This window comes from Ictidomys tridecemlineatus, chromosome 5 (genome assembly GCF_052094955.1).
Source record: "Ictidomys tridecemlineatus isolate mIctTri1 chromosome 5, mIctTri1.hap1, whole genome shotgun sequence".
NCBI classification, from domain to species: Eukaryota; Metazoa; Chordata; class Mammalia; order Rodentia; family Sciuridae; genus Ictidomys; species Ictidomys tridecemlineatus.
The window spans coordinates 53,044,038-53,058,898 of NC_135481.1; the positions used below are offsets into that span (position 1 = coordinate 53,044,038).

General features: G+C 38.6%; 1 long non-coding RNA gene across 6 annotated transcripts in view; it reads left to right on the forward strand.

The window, feature by feature from the left end:
• Window positions 1-14,861, forward strand: part of LOC110597880 (uncharacterized) — a 297,780-nt gene that overhangs the window by 280,252 nt on the left and 2,667 nt on the right. For 2 of the 6 annotated variants that reach the window (XR_013438917.1, XR_013438924.1), the window contains one exon: window positions 10,944-11,003. The exons of 3 other annotated variants lie outside the window; for them this stretch is intronic. This is a non-coding gene — a long non-coding RNA (uncharacterized LOC110597880). Of the gene's footprint in view, window positions 1-10,943; window positions 13,050-14,861 lie in introns of all 6 variants that reach the window. One more of the 6 variants, XR_013438921.1, reaches the window with a different exon arrangement.

The window sequence follows — 14,861 nt, forward strand, 5'->3', positions numbered from 1 at the left end:
AGGCACAGAAAGTGACCTTGAGAACTGAGTAGAACCTGAAGTCTCCAAGGAGTGGGATCTGAGGACCTGGTTTCTCAAGTCTACTCAAGGACCTGGATTAGAAGTGAGGGTGGCTATCAGTACTTGCAGGATGGGCCACAATAACTATGATACCAGAAACTCCCTAATTACAAGTTCCACCTGGTCCTGCCTACCCACTGGACCAGACCATTTCAGGGTTCCTGGCTACAACTCAGCCCTGTAGCTTTCCTTACCCGGGGCCCATACATTCCTTCACTACAGGCCCATCAGGAGACAGGTATGAGTACAATCCCATCTCTTTTTTAGTTGACCTGCAATAGAGTTTTCTTTTTGCAAAAACTGGTGCCATATGTTGGCTTCTATGCATTATGGTAGTGAGGGCTTCCTTGGTAATATCTGCAGTTCTCTCTCCTCCTCTCAGAGTCTAAGTGTTCTTTAATTTTTTCAAGTCTCAGTTTCCTCATCTGAAAACTGAAGATAATAAAATTTGCCATCCCTATGCAATAAAGTAGATGAAATATTTAACACTAAGTGTCTAGTGTGCATTAATGATTCCCTTTCCCCACCACTCCCTTCAAGCTTCATTCTTAAAAGCTGGAAGCTTATACTACTGCCTTGGAACTCCTAAATAAGTGAGGCCCTGCTCACCTTCAGCCTTTGCAGTGCACTTGGGATGGTTCTGCCTTGGGGCTTCCTGCCATTCATCAAAGTCAGAACCAGAAAACATGGTGGCCCCTGCAGATCTGGAGGAGAGGTCAATAGATATTTTTAAAAGATAAGGATCTACAGTTATTTATTTCACCTGTGGTTATAATTTCAAATATTGGAAACTCCTAAATGTACATCCATGGAGAAATAGATGAAGAAATACTTATTCGATGGTATTCTATGTAGTATGTAAAATTAGCAAACTAGGTTATGTAAGCACATTTAGCCTTTACTATTTGCCTGATTCTTTATATATAAATATTTACTCATTCCAACCTCTTAATAGCCCAATATGGTAGACAACATTGTTCTCATATTTACCGATAAGGAAACTGAGGCATGCAGAAGCAGAGCTCCTTTTACTTGTTCAACAAAGCTTTCACAATTGAGTAATATATGGAGCATATGGCAGAGTAGTATACATAAAGTTCAAAAATACACAAGGAAATATTTTTCATGGGAACACATGTGTAGTAAAATTATAAAAAAATAAAGGTAGAAAGAGAACACAAGTTCATGTTATCATTGCTTCAAATGAGTAGAAAGGAGGGTGGGACTGAGCATACACAGAGGAGAATTCATGTCATCAGTAGGATCTCAATTGATTTATATTTAAAAGAACAACATATTAAAATTAGATCATTCTGGAAAATGCATATGCTATTTTAAAGTATACTTTTCTCTGTACTTTTTTGTATTTTTAAATTGTAAAACAATGCACATGTAGAAAAGGGCATAAAATATATTTGTGCTATTTCCCAAACAATCATAAAGTAAACACCATGTAATCACCATCCAGGTTAGCAAAGAGAACAAGTGTGCAAATTTTGCTATATTGTGGGACTTCCTCAATCCTAATGGTTTTCTGCCTCCTTCCTAGAGGTAAGCTCCACTTTGATTCCTGTGACACCTGCTGCCTTATTTCTCCCCAGATTTTTACTACTTATGTCTATATACTAAGCAATAGAGTTGTCCATTGTCCTAGCTTCTGAATCATCTGGTGTGTGTTCTTTTATGTCTTTCTTTGCTCAACGTTGTATTTGTGACTCATCTGTGTTGTTCCTTGCTCGCTTTCAATACAGAATAACTTTCCCCATTTAGTTGTCTTTTTCACTAATGATTGACATTTGTGTTGTCTTCTCTAAAATTTTCACAGGTAAAATAAGAGGCAGACGTTTTGTTCAGCAGAACAAATATCTTCACGTGCCTCCCTAGCTCATCCTTCAAAAAAAAAAGACATGAACAGCCTTAATTTTTAACTATGAAAGATGTTTCCCTTTGGACTTTGATTTACTTTTTTTAATCTCCCTTAGTCCCCAGGTTGCTTTTCTTTGCTGCTTCATTTGCCTTTCCATCGTGAAGGGTCATGAGCCAGTAAGGGATCATTGAGGTCCCCATCCAGTCCACACGCTTGGTCTTACAAATGGGGAAACATTTATTGTGTCTTGAACAATTTCAAAACTGTCATTTTAAAAATACAGTGTTGTATCCCTGAGACTCGTAGATGGTAACTTGGGCACCGGACTAGGAGTTTGAAATGTTTCATTGTCTCTGGCAGCTGGTTAATCGTGTGTTCAAGAATAAAGCGTTGGCAGTGTTTCTCTGCAGGGCGAATCTACTCTACAGGAGATCCACACGAGTGTCACAAAGATGTTGCCAAACATCTAAATAAAAATTTCTGCTCTTCATTATTAATCTCTATGTAGCATTGCTTTAAAAAAGTAAGAAATAAAAAAACACCCCAGGCTCCAGTACTAGGAAGGGAAGAGCCCACAAAACAGTGTTATTCTCCCCAGCACATACCAGTAATTGGACCAGGCAGCAGAGGCATTTCTGTATTGTAAGGACCTCAGTGATGCTGTAAAAGGCATCTTCCCACTCTCCAATGTTGCCATTAATATGTAAAAGCTTAAGCTTGCTAAAGGGATTATTGCACATCCTATCTGATGGTAAACTGGCATTGCAATGATTACATGTATCATTTTGTCATTTTCTCATAAAACATCTTACTCTCGAACAGTATAATTGGCCTCTTACTAATGTTAATGATTAAATTGGCATAAATATAACATATTGCTTTAAATGAAAGGCATATTTGCAGTCTCCAGGGTCTTGAATGTATGCTTTCCACCATGACTATTTTGTCAATTATAAATATACATATATATGAATAGAATTTATATACCTGTATGTGATAGATTACGGTAACAAGAAGCATGAATTCCACAAGTGGGTTTTTGAGTGTATTAAAGGAGGTGTTTGAACCTTTGCCCTTACTTTAGAGATCAAGTTCCATGTATGAGCCACTGGTCTGCTGCATACACCACTTCTAGGAAGACACTGTCACAATCAATGCAAAATGTTATCTCCAGCAGTGATCCTCTTAGCTGAATTTTCAACAGACTGTTCTGCCATTTAATCCCATAGGCTACCTCTATATTTCTAGGTGATGGAAATCCCGTGGTCATGAGTCTATCCAGCATCTCTCTTGTCATAAAATGTTATCTCTTGGCCTGAGGCAATTTGTGGGAGAAATAACGTTGGTGGGTCAGATGGTGGAACTGTAGGCAAGACCAACCCATATCCACTGCTGATTTCAACATGGATAAATTCTACCCCTTCTAGGCAGAAAGGGTCGGTGGTAGCTGTTTACCACGGTGGCTGGCAGGTTTCCCTGGGGGACTGGTGGCAGCGTGAGGCCTCAGTGTCCATTTCTGTTGCTGGTAGGTTGGACTTCCTAGAGGCAGGAGATAGATTAGACATAATGAGAGGGACCTATAGTACTGGGCCAGGAATAGCCCTAATGTCTCTTACAAAGGCCCCTATATCAATGGGCCCATTAAACAATATGATAGCTAAGCGGGAAGACAAGCAGTCATCCACAAGATGTGTAGGACTCTTCCCCTGTTTAAGAGCCTCGTCTCTCACAGTGCCCTCAGGATGTCATTGCCATGTACTCAAATGTGCACATGCTTGAGTCACTCCCACAAAGATTTCATATATTTTGTCTCCAGACTGCTTTAACAATTGTCTTCCAGCTCTGTTCCTTCTAACCCCTCACTAACCAACCAATTTGACATTGCCTGGAAGCCCATGCACTTACCATATATATGTCAGGCCGCTTTTCTCTCCACATGGAGTGAACATTCAAACATAATTAGAAGACCACGAGTAATACTCATCATTCCCCTCCTATCCCACCTTCTTTCAGTTCCCCATACTTTCAATTAGCAACTCTTCAATTAGCAAGTTTAGGTGGCTTATCCAGTGGATTGATCTAGACTGCCATTTCTAAGGCCATGGCTATTATACTTGTCCCTTTATTGCTAAAATTGGGCATGGAAGCACTACCAAAAGACACAATAATGGGTATACTGAGCACCAATCGTATTCTTCCTGGCCCCATTGTGTAAGAGCAGAGCCACTAGCTCCTGCTAATTAACTATCTCAGAGCTCCCTGCAGGCTGGATCTCCCCTGGTGCTACTCTGACCTTGTTTCCAATTGAAGCAATTATACCTACCTTGCTTCTGATGTTTAAGAACTGTCAACTATCATCTCATTGCTCTTAGAGAGCCCAGTTCTGTGATAGCATCTCCACCATCATTCCTGACCTAAGCTAGGGAAGAGGCTAGCCATAACTCAATATCTCCATGATGTTGATGTCCCTTATCTTCCTGCAGTAGGTGGAACATACCTGGTTAGTGGGAGGTTTTAGAGTCATATTCATTTTCACATGCTCACTTATTTCTATCTTTGATCTCTCCTCTCCCACCTGCCATTGCTGCTCTGGTACGTCTTCGCTCAGTGTGGTCATCTCATTTTCCACGCTTCTGAAAGTTCTAGACTGTCTTTGATGTCTCTGACAGGTTATCAAACCCCGTACCACAAAAGATTACTGCCATTTCAATAAACTCTGCCTTATTGAATTTTGTGTTCTACCTCCTTGATTTATCACCCTTAGAAACCAGTCCAAAGCATGCTCCCTGGCTGTAACTCATTCTACATTCAGTATCTCCTCCTTAGCCAGCCTAGCACATTCCCACTTGGTCTTTGGTACTGGTCTGGTTCTGGGAGGGGAGATGAGAGGTGAGCAGGGAGATAAGAGGGAGATGAGCATGGTCTTTTAAGACAACTTTATCTTCAATAACGGTGTTCCACTATATTCTGACAAAGAGGATGGCCCCCTTCTGCAGATCCAGTGTCCTCAGAGAATTTGAGAGTTCAAAGTTTTCAAATATATCCATTGAGTCCCATCCCAAAAGGCAAGGTCCCACACTGAACTCGTCATGAAACTCCACTACTTTTATGATTAAGTCTTGCTTTCAGGTCCCCCATTCTGCTATGCTTTGGCTACAAGTCATTAAGGTCCCTTTAAATGTTATCAAGCAGTCCTCCACTTGGACTTTTTGCCTTGAATTGATATTAATCACAAGAGCCTGAAGCTTTCTTCAGATAAGCAATGGCACTTAACAACAGGCACACAATTCCGATGTCCTCAGAGAATCCTTTCCCTCATACCCATTAAGCAATAGAGCTATTGCACCAGACAGTTCACCTCCTCCCACCAGCCTCCCATGCCTGTGCACTTCTGGTGAAATTTTGACAACTGCATGGTGACAGTGTGTTAGAACCAAATAGTCCACCTACGGTCTGTGATGGTGTGCTTATTGCCAGTCAATTGGTAAGTGATCCAGATCCAAAATTCCATTTTAGATTCTAGTTCTCTGGACACTTGTTGTTCCAACTATCTTTGATTTAGTTCCTTGGAAGTAAACTCTGAGATGAAAAGCTGCATGCAGAGGGCTTAATGGGGAGTACTTTCAGAAGCTCCATCTAAGGGAAGTGAAGAGGGAAAAACTGGTCAAAAGACAAAACCAATTCACAGTGCAGTTGTCACAGAGGCCTTAATTGATGCAGCAGAAAACTTGAAGACCAGGAGAGCCCCCATAATTGTTCAGAATTAAGGCAATGTGTCCAGTTCTTTGTATGTCCACAGCTTCCAGTTGTTAAGAAAGGTTTCCTGGGAATGGGCCTAATCTTGGATGGCCCCAATCTATGACTTGTTAACAGATATATTCTGTTATGGTTTGGATGTGAGGTGTCCTCCAAAAGTTCCTATGTGAGACAATGCAAGAAGGTTCAGAGGAGAAATGAATGGGTTGTAAATCTTAACCCAATCGGCGATTTAATCCCCTGATTAGGATTAACTGAGTGGTAAAGAAGTGGTAGGGGGTGGCTATGGTGTATATATTTGTATCTGGAAAGTGGACACTTTCTCTCTGCTTTTTGATCACCATGACGTGAACTGCTTCACTCTGCCACACACTCTGCCATGATGTTCTGCTTCACTTCAATCCCTGAGAAATGGAGCCGGCCTTCTATGGACTGAGACGTCTGAAACTATGAGCCCTCAAATAAACTTTTCCTCCTCTACAGTTGTTTTGATCAGATCCTTTAGTCTCAGCACTGAAAAAGCTGACTAAAACAAATTCCCAGCAGTAGGGTGCCTTGGCCCTGACAAGGGATCTGGACAGAGTACCATGGTATCCATCATGTACAGTTCAGTTTCCATGCATTCTCTGCTATTAACCCTATTTCGTAGTGGGGAACCCAGTTCCAAGGCAGTATTCCTCACTCTGAACCCTGGCTTATATAAGACAGCTAATATCAACTTTATTTTAAGACAAAAATGAGTACACCCCTTTCTAGTGCATTTCTTCTTGCTGAAATGAAAAGAGCATCCTCACCTGAGCTCTTCTAGGGGAATACAGTCAGGTGGTGGGTTGTAAGTTTATACCTCATAAATCTGTTCTAACATTCTCACACCCTTGAATGTGTTTTCTGTGCCAAGGAAATTTTGACATTTCTAACATATTTCAGAGGCTATATTCAACCCCAGGTGTTAAAGAACCACCCCAGCAAACTTTTAGATTAGCCCCACAAGTATTTGACATAATATGGAGTCCAGGGTCCAAGCTGAATATCCCCATGTGAGTGGGGGAGCCTTATATCCCACCCACTATTCTATAGACCTACAAATCTTTTCTGCTTGTGTCCTTCTTATTTTATTTAATTAATTTATTTTATTTTATTATGTATTTATTTATTTTATTATTCCTTTAAAGATATTAGAGGAACTAAGCTGTTGTGAAGTTATTGAGACTAGGAATCACTCACGGAAAACTTAAAGAATACTGCAGTCCTTAGAATTGAGGACCAGGTGGGGATTTGGTCATAAGAAAAAGGAAGAAACAGAAGCTGAAGTGTAGCTATATTTTACCAGTGAGATAGGAAACACCTACATATGTTACCACCGTGGAAACCTTCTTTGCAAGCGCAAAGACTCCCGTTTAACACATGTTCTCATCAGTCCAGGTCCCCCTGATGGCTTCTCAGTTACATCACTGGGCAGAAATCCATTTAGTGTGACTCAAGCATAAGCACAGAGCTGCTTCAGCAACAAGAGTGACTTTGGATGATGAACTAGAGCTTCTTAATCTTCTCCAACTCAGAACTGGTTGACTCCAAGGCCAAAGGATTGACTGAACCCAGCGGTGGGAAATGTAGGGACTTAGAGGTGTGATAAAGGATGGTTAGAAACCTGGGATGAGAAGTAAGATAAGGCCTCAGTTCGGTTCTCAGCTCCTCTACTTAGTAGTTGAGTATCCTTTGGGAAGCTACTCAGCTTCTCTAAGTTTAATTAACCATAGTCATTTGTGAATTGGGGATGATAACACCTATCTTAGTGGGTTGCAGTGAGGTTTAAATGAAGTGTTAAATATGGAGTAGGGAGACTCACTCCCAGCCCAGAACTATAGCTCAGTAAGTAGTAAACAGCAGCAGCAGCAATAGTTTTTGTTCTAACTATCAGTGGTAAGGACAGAAGAGTTGGGAGAAGAGAACCAAACTGTTAATTATAACTGCCAAGATAACTGTATTTTATGGCTGAAAAAAAGGGATTTACAGGCCAATGCCTAGGGAACTTGGGAAGAGCCATAAATGTTCCAGAGACATTGAAGACCCTGACAATTCCCTAGCGAGAAGATAGTATGGCAGTCGAGTGATCAGCACACCACACCATGTACCAGATGTCAGGAATCCCAGTAAAGCAACTTCAATTCTATGACACCTGCTGCCTATAAATATTAAAATTTGTAAGAGGTGAATAAAATTCGTAATACATCATAGAAGTGTAAATTGATATTATCCACTGCAAATCAGTTGGGTAATCTATTAAGAGTCTTAAAATGCTCATGACTCAACAGACTTACTTCTGAGAATCCAACCTAATAAAATAATCCCAAATATGGTAAAACCCCTATACATTTAAATCAATTACATCATAATCATAACACATTATTTATAATAATGAATAATCAAAAGAAAAACAAATGTTCAGAATAAAGAAATAGTTAAACAAATAATAATATCAATTATATGAAGTATAATGCATGCATTTAACATTACATGTATCACCCTTCAAATAATAAAGTATAGTTTTTATGTGAAATTAAAATTTGTGCATATATTATGCCCACAACTATGAAAAGAGGAAACAAAAACTTTAGTTAGAATAAACACTGAATGAAAAATGTACACATCCTGTGAAGCTTCTTTGTAGCTGTGTGACTAGATATGTAACTAAACAGATGCAGATGAAGAACTTAATGGGTTAAAATTAGAGTAGAAAATGGGTCTGTTCTCTTGCCTCAGCAGGAAAAGATGGATAGGGGCTCCATAGACCACTGTCTTGGGTCTGGTCTCTGCTGGTAAGAAGAGCAAGATGCATCCATATTGTCTACCATCAGCAAATTAGGGGCAGTGGCACTAATTGCTTAGAATATTTGACATTCCTGGATGTCACTCCTTTTTCAGATAATAATTATAGCATGAGAAATTTGGGTAAGTGGTAAGGAGACCCCTGTACTGAGAAGAAAACAGAAACAAATGACCTTGGAGGTTTCTTCCAAACCCAAGTGTTGCAAGTTGAAGTTATTTCAGACTCTCACAAGGTTAGCAAGGGAGATGTTCTGAAGAAACTGGGAGCAAAAAAAGAACTCACAATGCAGCTGCTTACTCCATAGACTTGGTCCACAGGTCATCCGAACAGAACACCACGATTATTGACTTACCACTCAGTTCATCATCCCAAAAGGAAAGGAGATAACAGCAATTTCATACAACAGTTTTGAAGAACAATTTGTAAAGATTATGCCCGGAGTCTCCCTATCAAATTGCAGGAGTATCCAGATGTCAGGTTTCATGGCCTCCTGACTGGGTAGTAATCATCTTGTACACTTGACCCAGCCTGAGAGTTTCTGAAAGCAGAGCCCTCTAGCATCATTCAAATTATTCACATGTCATTGATATTCTCCCCACTCTTGTCAACGTCAAGTTACTCAGTTGAGTGCAAATTTTTCCCTCTAAGTTCAGGCAAAGGTTAACTTCTTCAAAGGAAGCTGTCAAAACCTGACATCATGTTTGGTTTGCAATGCAGTTGTAACACTAAACGTACAAATGTGCCCTTCCACTAAGTCTGCATGTCATGAGGGAATCAACACGTGTTTGGGTTTTGAGCAAAAGCTAGCCTGTGGCAGCTTGCATGGGAAGCGAAGCTCACTCAGCAGGTAAAAAATAACAACAACAAAAAAATTGACTTAAAATAATTAGCACCCATGCAGAGCAATTCATGCAGAGTGTTTTCCTAGATGAGTAGTGTGAAGCTTTTTTTTTAGATAAAGAAATAGGCTGATGGGCAGGGAGGGGAGATTTAAAGTACAGGTTAAGGAAGAAAGCTGGAATTTTCAGACTTATAATAACACAGGGCTAAGAAAAGCAAAAGTTAGCCTCAAGATTCAGGGACACTGAAAAGCCATGCAAAGTCCCAACTTCCTCTGAGTAGTTAATATTTTTCTGTCCGTCTGAGTATCTATTAGTGGTCCAATCCTCTTCCATTTCCATTGAGAATTTTGTTTCATTTGCCAGTGTTCTTCAATTGGAAAAGCTTGCTGTGGTCTTCTTACTAAAGTCAATGTTTGTTTTGGTACTAAGAATAAAGAAAGCTTTGGCAAATTTTCCCAGCCCAGGAGCTCTTGGAGGATTTTAGTTTTTGCCAATTGAGTTTATTTGCCAGAAACATTTGGGTGGGTGGGATAGTTGAAGCAACATAGGCACATTTGGAGAAAGGAATGCCACTTTTTAAAAAATATATATATCCCAATCTAGCTATCTATTTATGACTATTGTGACTATATTAAAAATTAGTCTTTTGATTTTTTTGTTTTTGCTTTCAAACACACTTAAAATATAGAAACAGAATTAATCTAGGTTTCTCTTTTTCATTTACCAGACCTTGGGAGCCCTGATATCCATTCAATTAATTAATAGCAGAAGAAGAGTCAAAATATTAGACATTTCTAAAAGCTCTTCAGCATGGCGAACAGAGGAAGATAAGCATTTCATTAGTGCAATGACCACTTGCGCCTAATTCTTTGATGTGCCCTAGATAAGCAACTCTAAATGTAATTACAAGGGCATACTTGGGAGATAGTTTCCAGCTGTCATAAATAGAAATGGCTCTCATGGGTTTTTAAATTCTAATAGCTTAATTCAAATAGATTCTTACTGAATTGACTGCATTTTCAAATAGGAGAATATTTAGAAGCCGATTAGCAACAATTATGTGTCAGATAAATTTCATCAACTACCTTGTTGCCCCAAAGTTAAAGTAGTCAGAATTTTATAAGCCAGGTGTTTGTCAACAGATAAATGAATAAAGAAAATGTGGCATATTTACACAATGGAGTTTGGCGGGAGGTTCTTTTTGTTGTTGTTGTTGGTTTGTTTTTTAGCCATAAAAGAAGAATGAAACCATGTCATTTGCAGGAAAATGAATAGAATATGAGAACATAACTTTCAGCAAAATAAGTCAGACTCAGAGAAAAGCATCATATGTTTTCTCACATATGATGTGAGAAATTAGAGGGAAAAAAGGGAAGACAGGACGGCGTGAACTGGAAGGGAGACCATTAAGGTAGAAGAAAGGGATCCAGGGAGGAGCGGATGGGGGAAGTATTGGGGAGTGAAATTGATCAAGTAACGTTTATATATATGAATATGATACAATGGAACCTATTATTCTGTATAATATGCACCAATAAAAAAGAATTTCATGAACCCAAACTTGTTTTTTTTTTTTATTCTTTGATTACAGAAAATTTCACAAAACTTGGAAGAACAGAAAATGATTGATTCCACTCTACATTCCAACCCAGTCAGTGCTTGGTTCTACTTTATTGTCTCCCCAACAAGAGTTTCTGCTTTCCAAGGCCTCCAACAGTGGGCAGCATGACACAGCCTCTAAAATTATGTATTCTGTTTTGGAGAGTTATAACTTTTAGAGAATACACACACATACACACACACACATATACACACAAACACACACACAGTTTTACATATATATATTACATATATATTATATATATAATATATATGAAATATATATACTACAGTTATATTTATAACTACATATGTATAATAGTTATATACAATATATATATGTATCTTATATATATATATATATACACATATATATACACACACATATATGTAATTTCTACCAAAATTGCACTATCTTCTGGGATCACAGTGAATGAGTGTATTGAAATCCCCATTTCCTAGGACAATCATCCATAACACCTTCACCTTATCCTCATAGTTTCTCTTTTCAAGACCCCCTATTCCCATCATTCTCTTTGGGTTCAAACCCTAGCTTTCCACCTCAAGTATGTATGTTCTCAATGAATGTTTATTTTCCTTTACAGTGAAGCACCCACAACCAAAGGGGGCAAAGTTTAGTGTTTGGACCATCATCCTTATACTGATGTATATACTAGTGTATTGTATCAATGTCTTAAATGTGGATCAGTGTTTTTGCATCAATGTCACCCTAATAGAAAATGTTGCGTATTATAAGCTGCATTGTATCCATCTCCATAAAATGAAGGGCTAACACCCAGTGTGACTGATTTGGAGATAGGGCCTAACAGAGCTAATTGAAGCTAACTTAGGTCATAAGGTCAGGACCCTAATCAATAGATTGGTTTCTTATAAAGGGAGAAAAAGAGATGAGAACTTTCTCTTTCTCCACATGTACTTAGAGGACTCAGCAAGAAGGTGGACATCTTCAAGCCAGGAAGGGAGATATCTTCAGAAACAAAATCTTCTGGCACTTTAATCTTGGACTTCTAGCCCCTAACAGGCTAAGATGCAAAGTGGAGGAACTAATGTAACAAATAATTAACATCATGGAAGTGACTTTGGAACTAACTGGACCATAGGAATAAGAAAAGGGTAGACCAATTTGCAGTCCCACCAGCAATGTATGAGTGTACCTTTTTCCCCACAGCCTCCCCAACACCTTATTGTTTGGCTTCATAATGGCTGCCATTCTGACTGGAGTGAGATGATATCTTAGAGTAGTTTTGATTCGCATTTCTCTGATTACTAGAGATGATGAGTATTTTTTTCATATATTTGTTGATTGATTGTATATTCTCTTCTGAGAAGTGTCTGTTCAGGTCCTTGGCCCATTTGTTGATTGGGTTATTTGGGGTTTTTTTGGTGTTTAGCTTTTTGAGTTCTTCATATACCCTAGAGATTAGTGCTCTATCTGATGTGTGAGGGGTAAAAATTTGCTCCCAAGAGGTAGGCTCTCTATTCACCTCACAGATTGTTTCTTTTACTGAGAAGAAACTTTTTAGTTTGATTCCATTCCATTTATTGATTCTTGGTTTTAATTCTTGCGCTATAGGAGTCTTATTAAGAAAATTGGAGCCTAATCCCACATGATGAAAATTAGGGCCTACTTTTTCTTCTATTAGACGCAGAGTCTCTGGTTTAATTCCTAGGTCCTTGATCCATTTTGTGTTAAGTTTTGTGCATGGTGAGAGATAGGGGTTTAATTTCATTTTGTTGCATATGGATTTCCAGTTTTCCCAGCACCATTTGTTGAAAATGCTATCTTTTCTCCAGTGCATGTTTTGGAAAGCAGTGTGGAGATTCCTTGCAAATATGGGAATGGAACCACCATTTTACCCAGCTATTCCTCTCCTTGGACTATACCCAAAGGACTTACAAACAGCATACTGCAGGGACACATCCTCATCAATGTTTGTAGCAGCACAATTCATAATAGCTAAATTGTGGAGCCAACATGGATGTCCTTCAGTAGATGAATGGATAAAAACAATGTGGCATATATACACAATGGAATTTTACTCAGCATTAAAAAAGAACAAAATCATGGCATTTTCAGGTAAATGGATGGTGTTGAAGAAGATAATGCTAAATGAAGTTAGCCAATCCCCAAAACACAAATGCCGAATGTTTTTTTCTGTTATAAGGAGGTTGACTCATAGGTAGGGAGGGAGAGCATGGGAGGATTAGATGAATTCTAGATAGGGAAGAGGGGTGGGAGGGAAAAGGAGGGGGCAGGGGATTAGCAAGGATGGTGGAATGTGATGAACATCATTATACAAAGTACATGTATGAAGACTTGAATGGGTGTCAACCTACTTTATGTACAGAGATATGAAAAATTGTGGTGTATATGTGTATTAAGAATTGTAATGCAAAATATAAACCAAAATACATGTATAAAGGCATAAATTGGTGTGAATATACTTTATATACACAGATATGAAAAATTGTGTTCTATGTGTGTAATAAGAATTACAATGCATTCTACTGCTGCCGTGTATTTAAAAAAAAATAAAATCAATAAAAGATTTTTTAAAAAAGAAAAGAAAAGGGTAGATGCCTTGAAGGGACTGTTCATAGAAATACAGATGTTCAAGGAGATTCTGGTGAGGGAGAGGAAAGGAGAACTAAAGGAAATGCCTCTGTTTTCTTGAAGAATACACATATTATCAGGAACCAAATGGCAGCAGAAATATGGATGTTAACGACCATTGTGGTCTCAGACATAAATAAACAGTAGGTTATTAGGACCTGGAGGAAAAGTGACTTTTGTTATAAATTAGAAAAGAACGTGACTGCATTGTGTTCTAGTGTTTCGTGAAAGGTAGAACTTGTAGATATTTAACTAAGGAGATGTTCATGCAGAGTGTTGAAAGAACAGCTTGGTTTCTCCTACTGCTTAGAGTAAAATGTAAGATAAGAGATATAAAGTGAAGGAATTATTAAGAAAAAGGAAATACAATGTGAAGATTTAGAAAATTCTTGGCCTAGCCTTACTACAAAACAAAACAAAACAAAAAAAGAAGCAGTGTGTTCCGAAGAAAATATTAAGGATGTGGCTAACAACAGTTTGATAAAAAGATTAGCATGGGTGTGAACTACAGATTTAATCAGTCGTCTCAGCAGAAGCCAGAAATTGAGATAGGATTATATTAGCAGAAATACTGCCAACTCCCATGCCAACACCTGGGTCATGGACTTCTAGAAGTATAAGAAAATAAATGTCTTGTTTAAGCCATCCAGTCTGAGATTTTTTTTCTTTTAACAGCAGCCCCAAGCAGACTAATCATTGTGCCTGGTGTCAATCAAAATACCTACTTCTTTCCTCTTTCTATACTGCTAAGACATGTCTACATAACATACCTAATGTTATGTGAGAAAAAGAGAGGAGACTTGCTCTTTGTGAATGCAAGTGCTCGACGCTGACTTTTTAATGACTCACAAATAACTCTTTGAAGCAACCATACTAGAATTTTTTGCCTAATCTTTACACAATGGAGTACTATGCAGCAATAAAAAATGACAAAATCATAGAATTTGCAGGGAAATGGATGGCACTAGAGCAGATTATGCTTAGTGAAGCTAGTCAATCCCTAAAAAACAAATACCAAATGTCTTCTTTGATATAATGAGAGCAACCATGAACAGAGCAAGGAGGAAGAGCAGGAAGAAAAGACTAACATTTAACAGAGTCATGAGATGGGAGGGAAAGGGAGAGAAAAGGGAAATTGCATGGAAATGAAGGGAGACCCTCATTGCTATACAAAATTACATATAAGAGGTTATGAGCGGAATGGGAAAATAAACAAGGAGAGTAATGAATTACAGTAGATGGGGTAGAGAGAGAAGAAGGGAGGGGAGGGGAGGG